An 8,472-nucleotide genomic window follows, 5' to 3' on the forward strand; every position below is an offset into this window, starting at 1 on the left:
TAATTCTTATACTTCTGTAACTTAAGGTATTTTTACACACACACACACACACACACACACACACACAGTTGGTTTCTCCTGGAATCAGCTGAGATCCTTTAGATATATTCCAACTAACAAACCTTTGTATTGGGCGAGCATTTATTGCTCATTCCTAGTTGCCCTTGGGAAGGTGGTTGTGAGCTGCCTTTTTAAACTAGCGGAGTTCTTTTGTTGTGGGTTGACCCCCAATGCCACCAGAGAGGGAATTCCAGGATTTTGACACAGCCACAGTGAAGGAATGGCAATATATTTCCAAGTCAGGATGGTGAGTGGCTTTGATTTGTTTTGATTTGATTTATTATTGTCACATATACCTAGGTACACCGAAAAGTTTTCATTTTGCATGCAGGTCGTACCCTACAAAGTGTGTTAGGGTCATGAAACAAAGTAGATTAGATCGCCTACAGCGAGGAAACAGCCATTTGACCCAACAAGTCCACACCGACCCTCCGAAGAGTAACCCACCCAGACCCATTTCTCTCTAACTAATGCACCTAACACTATGGGTAATTTAACATGGCCAATTCACCTGACCTGCACATCTTGGATTGTGGAGGGAAACCAGAACAAACCCACGCAGACGCGGGGAGAATGTGCAAACTCCAGATGAGCAGCTGCCCGAGGCTAGAATCAAACCTGGGTCCTTAGCGCTGTGAGGCAGCAGTGCTAAATACTGAGCCACCGTGCACCCGAGTGAGGGCCACAATGTTATGACAGCAGAGAAGGTGCACAAAGAGCAAGATCAACATTAAATTTAAAATTTGAGAGGTCCATTCATAAGTCTAATAACAGCAGGGGAAGAAACTGTTCTTGAATCTGTTGGTACATGTGTGTACGTTTTTACATCTTCTGCCTGACGGAAGAGATTATAACTGGAATGGAGGGCGTCTTTGATGATGGTAGCTGCCTTGCTGAGGCAACAAGAAGTGTAGATGGAGCCTACGGATGGAACGTTGGGCTTATGTGATGGACTGAGCTGTGTTCAAAACACTCTGCAGTTTCTTACAGTCCAGGGCAGAGCAGTTGCCATACCAAGCCATGATTTATCTGGATAGAATGATGTGGTGCAGCAATAAAAATTGGCAACAGTCTTTACAGACATGCCGGATTTCCTTCATCTCCTGAGAAAATAGGAGCAGCACGGTGGCACAGTGGTTCGCACTGCTGCCTCACAGCGCCAGAGACCCAGGTTCAATTCCCGCCGCAGGCAACTCTCTGTGCGGAGTTTGCACATTCTCCCCGTGTCTGCGTGGGTTTCCTCCGATTTCCTCCCACAATCCAAAAATGTGCAGATTAGGTGAATTGGCCATGCTAAGTTGCCCGTAGTGTTAGGTGAAGGGGTAAATGTAGGGGAATGGATCTGGGTGGGTTACGCTTTGGTGGGCCGCTATGGACTTGTTGGGCCGAAGGGCCTGTTTCCACACTGTAAGTAATCTCAAAAGAAAAGAGCTGTTTTTGTGCTCAGAGGGGAATTTGCAGTTGATGGAGTTCCCATGTATCAGCTCCACTTGTCATTCTAGATGGAATTGGTCGTGGGTTTGGAAGGTATTGTTGAAGGCTCTTTGTTAAATTTCTGCAGTGCATCTTGTATACACCGCTATTACTGCGCGTCAGTGAAAGAGAGAATGAATGCTTGTGGATGTTGTACACACCGCTGTTACTGAGCATTGGTGGTGGAGAGAGTAAAGCTTGTGGATGTTGTGTCAATTAAGTGGGCTGCTTTATCCTGGATGGTGTCAAATTTCTGATACCATGTGGGGAAGATGCCCACACTATGCCTCAGGCAAAATATAGATTCTGATTTGCCTAAACAGTAAAGGTATATTTCATATTACTTTATTAGCTAGTTATATATTACTGATGAAGGGCTTTTGCCCGAAACGTCGATTTTGCTGCTCATTGGATGCTGCCTGAACTGCTGTGCTCTTCCAGCACCACTAATCCAGTATTTGCTTTCCAGCATCTGCAGTCATTGTTTTTACCCCATATATAAGAAATATGATTGTTTCTTGTCAGACACCAAATAATTATTATGACTTCAGCTAGCTGTTGTTAACACCAAGAACAGTGACTCAGGGGTCCCCTGCAGCTCTGGTGAACACATGGGGAACTTGTAGGACACCCCCACAACTCTGGGTTCGCTCCTCCCAGGACCAGTTTGTTATCTTCTGATGGACTGATTGCGTGCTTTCAAATGCTAACTATCTTAACACAACCCATCCTCAGATACTAGAGTTCTTCTCAAGAACATTCAATCAACGCATGATTCACCTCCACGGAACTTTATTGCCTTTTGCAAGAAATGCAAATTTTGAGGTACTAAAGTATATCCACTGTGCATTTGTTTAAAAAAAACTCTATTTTCTGTACTTATGATGTGGTATTCCTCCCTCACTGGCAGATGCAATAGGAACTGGTGCTGACCAATGTGTCCCTCACCTGGGAGGATTTGACAGCCCTGCTCTGGTCACTTGAGGCCATGAGGATCTCTGGACAGTGGCTGCAGGTTTATCTGTCACAGTGATCCTCAAGCGTATCTTTGCCAAAAGCAGTGGAGATGCTGTCTCTATTAGAGGTACCTGCTGATGGTGTTGGTTATTCGTATGGCCCTGTCATGGGGTCCAGTTGGCCCTCTCTGTTTTCCCGAGTGGAGTCATTAGCTGGAAGTCTCCTTGTGCCCCACTATTACTCTGGCTCTGGGTTCCTCAGCACAGGGGTAGGGGCATGGAGAGTAGATCAGAGCGCATCTTCATGATGTCTTCAGCAATGTGTAGGCTTATGACAGTCACCGATATGTCAATGGGGGGAGCCATGCGCTGTTGTGAGTGGATGATCTAAGGATCTGTCATCTGGATGGACACCTCTGATGCTAGTTCCAGGAGCCCCAAACCTCCGTTATCTTTGTCACATCTCCACATACCTGGCACTAGACATCCAACATCTGCCACCTCACAGACAAGACCAGAGGCTCAGCAACTGACTGGGACTCAGAGTTTGGTTCTTGTTCAGCACACCTCGGACTGTCAGTGGCCAGCTCCCTCTCACTGACACATTCACAGAATACAACTCTATTTAGTGTAAAACAATTAACTTTAACAAAAGGAAGAGAAAATAATGAATTCCTAATCTACAATTTAAATTATATCCCTTCAAAACCACCAACAGTCACATACACACACACTCACACACACAGACACACACACACACAGACACACACACACTCAAACACTCTCATACATACACACAGACATACACACACAGAGACACACACACTCTCATATACACATATACGCACACACACACTGACACACTGACACACACACACTCACACTCTCATACACACGCATACACTCACACACTCTCATACACACAGTCACACGCTCTCATACACACAAACACACAAAGACACACACACCCATACGCAGACACACTCACATCCACACACTCACACCCACACACACACATGCAACCACGCTCTCTCTCTCACACACACACGTGCAGACACGCAGACACACTCACACCCACACACTCTCACACACACGTGCAGATACTCTCTCACACATACTCTCACACATACACACAGACACACACACACTCACACACAGACACTCACACTCTCTTATACACAGGCACACGCAGACACATGCAGACAATCACACCCATACGCAGACACACTCACACCCACACACTCTCACACACACATGCAGCCACATTCTCACACACACACACACACACACACTCCCACCCACACACTCTCACATACACATGGAGACACACTCATACACACACACAAACACACAGATACACACAGACACACACACACAGATACACACACACACACACTCTCACACACACACACACACACACACATTCACAATTAAGACATAAGACAATTTAACACATATGGGTAACGAATACAGACAGGATAAACAAAATTCATAGATCAAGTGTCCAAACTACAAGGGGTAAAGTTATTTTTCTCATAGTCTTTTAGATCTTAGCAATGATGATACACCATGAGATAATGGTTGTTTGTTGACCGTCTACTTCCCTTCTCTAGAAGAAAAGGTCCATTTTAATGAAAAGAGGTTTGAGGTAGACAGCTGACCAATGCCAGAATCGAGCGGATGCCAACGGTTGTGTTTGGGCCCGAAAGGGCTAAATTTGATTGTGTGCAGTACGCACCGCCCACAGTGATGGTGTGATGGGGACTTGGTCAGGGTAAAGAAGGAACTTGTTTGAGATAGCCCTCGGTTTCATGGTCTCCTAATGGTTTCTGTAGGAATGCAGGTAACATCAGTGCACTCTGTAAACAGTTGCAGAAATACAATAAGCATCCTCCTCTTTACTCAGCAAGACTCTTCCAGTTAGACCAGAAAACCGGATAACCTCATCCACACAAGATCATTTTAGCTTTAAAGGAACCAGAGAGCAGAATTCCCACAGTGCAGATAGAGGCCATTCAGCCCATCGAGTCTACACCAACCTCCGAAAATGATTCCATCCAGACTAAGTGCCCCACCTAATCCTCATAACCCCATATTTCTCATGGCTAACACACTTAGCCTGCACATTCCTGGACAATTTAGCCTGGCCAATCCACCTAACCTACACATTGTGGGAGAGAATTGGAACACCCATTAGAAACCCACACAGACACCAGGAAAACATGCAAACGCTGTGCAGACAGTTGCCTGAGGGCAGAATTGAACGCGGGTCCCTGGCATTGTGAGGCAACAGTGCTAACCACTGAGCCACAGTGCTGCCCACAGAAGGGGAATTGGATTCAGATGCCAACCAGGTTCCCAAACTTGAGAACAGATGGAAGAAATGGGAAGACCCTCTGTGATGCAGCAGTTCCCTAGCAACCCATCCCACCTCCAGCACTCCTTCTGCAGTTTCGAAAGAGGGATGAGGAGATTGGGAGGCGAAGAGAATGCAGAGAGCTCAGTATCAGCATGAGCATGGTATGTCTTACCAAAACAACTAACCAGAGTTATTGCCAAATGGTTCCAGATCATGGAGGTACAAACAGTGAGCTATAGCCCCTGACTGATGGCATAGTCTTTCACTGTAAATGAGTTTTGGAGCATCACATGAATTGCAGCAATAACTGTGTCTAGAAGTGGATCACTATGTCAATGCTGACTATACGAGTGAAACTATGCTAATGCCAATTCACTAATACTGGACCTCAATAACTGACCAATTTAAATTCTTGATACTTTTCTCACTTATAGGGGCATTTGGCGAGGTCAAGATTCGAAAGCGGCCCTTTATTTAAGAAAAGAAATGCTGGCTTGGAGGGAGCCCAGAGAAAGTTCACTCAGCTGATACCACGAACGGAGGGACTGTCTTGTGAGGGCAGGTTGAGTAGAATGGGACTGCACTCATTTGAATACAGAAGAAAGAGAGACGACCTTATTGAATCACATAAGATCCCAGGGGGGATTTGACAGAGCAGATGCAGAAAGGTTGTTCCCTTTATGGAAGTGTCCAAGACCAGAGGGCTTAAACCCAGAGTAAGGAATCACACATTGAAGACAGAGGTGAAGAAGATTTTCTTTCCTCACAGGGTGGTCAATCTGTAGGATTCTTTACCACAGAGGGCTGTTGAGGTTGAGTCATTCAGTATTTTCAGGGCTGAGCTCGACAGATTGTTAATCAGTACAAGAGTCAGGAGTTATGGGGAGATACGGAAAAGTGGAGTTGAGGATTATCAGATCACCCATGATCTAACCGAATGGTGCAGCAGATTGGATGGGCCGAGTGGCTGACTTCTGCTTCTCTGTCTTATGGACTTTGAAATTCAGCCCTGGTCCAGAGAATGAATTCTTTCTTCATTCAGTGCCTGCCAATTGGTCCCTGGCACTCTAAGATGGTCAGTCTGTCAGGAAACATACTGAGGGTTTGGAAACACTGGGGTTGCTGTGAAAATAATGCCTTCCTCAATAAAATCTAAAGATTTCAAATGCACATCATAAAATAAATTGACATCACCCAAATTGTTCCAGTTCTCCGACCTGCTCTTTTATCTCGCTCACCTGCCTGTTACTGAATGTCTATTTTATGTTGTGACCAAAGAGTTAAATAAATCCTTCCTTAATCCTTTACTCCTGTCTATTCAATAGTGTGCTATATCCAATATTGACATGACAAAAGAAACTAGAAGGAGGAATAAGTACATCTGAAATAAAACGCTAAATGTCACAAAAATGAGAGACGAATCAAGTGACAAAAAAGACAATTTGCAGAATTTATATGATTTATATAAGGTTTAACTCATTGAATTTTCCTCAGTTGAAGTGGAGCATAGGCTCACAGTTCACAAAGTCTCTTCCAATTTCAGTTTTCACCATTGTACACAACATCACACTGATATCCGGGCCCTTAGATCATGAGTACACATTGTCCTTTCATACACTGGGACCAACCAGAATAAGCAAATCCCATTGTTCCATTAGTTTTTCTCCTGAAAATGTTGAGTAGTAACACTGGCTTCTACGTGGCCCAACTTGGGGCAAGCTAATTACCGGAAACCTGGCGTAATTATTTTTGCCAGCTGGCCCCATGCATCAGCTGGCCACTCTTGCTGCTGGCTTGGTTAAGCTCTTTCTTCTTCCTGAGTTTTGGTGCCAGTTTCTCATTCAGCACCCACCCACACCTCCACACCCACTCCCACCCCCCTCAAACTCCCCCACCTCCACCATTGAGAAAATATTCCACCCTCCCCACCACTGATCGAACCCCAACACCCATGGTTTGCTATCCTGTTCCATTCCCTTCTTACTGCCACCCTGTCAAAATGGAGAATTTCCAAGTGCAGACGGCCCCACGGTTTGATGGTAACTCCCTTGCAAGTCCCCTCTGAGGCTGTGAGCAGGTCTCATTCCACAGGATGGCAATAGAAGACCCCACCCCCTGTCATAACCAGACGTGAGAGGCCTAGTTGAGGTAGCAGTCTCAGCTGCCCTATAGTTATCTGCAAGACATGGCTTTAATATCATGAGAAGCCAATTTTTTCTGCTGGACCAGAGCAAGTGTCTAATCACTGTATGGACTTAGATGGGGGGCTTTGTGTAAGAGGTTAGACAATATTGTGCTAATTGTTTGAGTGCACCATCAGTGATGTCAGATGATATGTGATCACATGTAGCTATAACCTGATAAAGACAGGTTCCTGAAAGAGTCTAGCTTGCAATTAATCAAGAAATCTCTGCTAGATTACAGCAGAATGGTTTCTAGCTCTCTCCCAATGAGGATATGCAGATCCAAGTCATGATAATAATACTAAATGCATTATAACAATGGCATGTGATGCTAAACTACATTCCAAAGGCCTACGAATCAAGTTGTAGTTGATAAACTATCACTATGTGGTTTATTTGGTTGACATTGCAAGATATAGTAACATATGGGAAGAGTGTGAGATCAGTATAAGGCTTTTTTCAGCAACCTGAAATTGGCTTTGTTAGTAATAAATTTAACCAGAAGTGAATTCGTTAAAGCAAGCGTAACTTATAAGGACATATCCTAGGAAAAGGACAAGTGTTGCTAATAACAGCAAAAGTGAGTGCTCCAATAGAATTCTCATTCTAAAACTAAATGAGATATCAGAAGTATTAATGAATATGTGGTTTTACTAGAAATGTTTATGTAATTTCATCACAATAGTTGCTGCTGCTCCCACCACTCACTCCCCATAGACTAGACCGTGCTCTCTGAGCTCAGTCAGTTTTATACTCACCCTGTGCTGCTGCTGCTGCTCCGCTTTCTGACCTCTCCTTACAGACTAGGTGGCATGGTGGTTAGCGTGGCTGCTTCACAGCACCAGAATCCCGGGTTCAATTCCAGCCTCAGGTTCTCCTTCTCCTTGTGTCTGTGTGGATTTCCTCTGAGTGCTCCGGTTTCTTCCCATTATCCAAAGATGTGTAGGTTAGGTGAATTGGCCATGCTAAATTGCCCATAGTGTTCAGGGATAGGTGGGTTAGTCAAGGGAAATGTAGAGTAATAAGGTAGAGGAATTGGTCTGGGTGGGTTACTGTTCGGTGGGTCAGTGTGGACTTGTTGGGCCAAATGGCCTGTTTCCACACTGTAGGGATTCTGTGCTTCTATGAATGGCAGTACCTTTAACAAGGGATCAGTTAGCTGGATGGTTAAACTGCAATGAAACTTTGTGGATGTAGGTTTGCTTTCTGAGCTGTAAGGTTCATTTCCAAATGTTTTGTCACCCTACTAGGTAACATCTTCAGTGGGCCTCAGGTGAAGCACTGTACATGATTCCTGCTTTCTATTTATATGTTTGGGTTTCTTTGGGTTGGAGTTGTCATGTCCTATGGTGATGTCATTTCCTGTTTTTTTTCCTCAGGAGGTGGTAGATAGGGTCTAACTTGATGTGTTTGTTGATAGAGTTCTGGTTGGAATGCCATG

The sequence above is a fragment of the Chiloscyllium punctatum genome, chromosome 38 (genome assembly GCF_047496795.1).
Source record: "Chiloscyllium punctatum isolate Juve2018m chromosome 38, sChiPun1.3, whole genome shotgun sequence".
Classification (NCBI taxonomy): domain Eukaryota; kingdom Metazoa; phylum Chordata; class Chondrichthyes; order Orectolobiformes; family Hemiscylliidae; genus Chiloscyllium; species Chiloscyllium punctatum.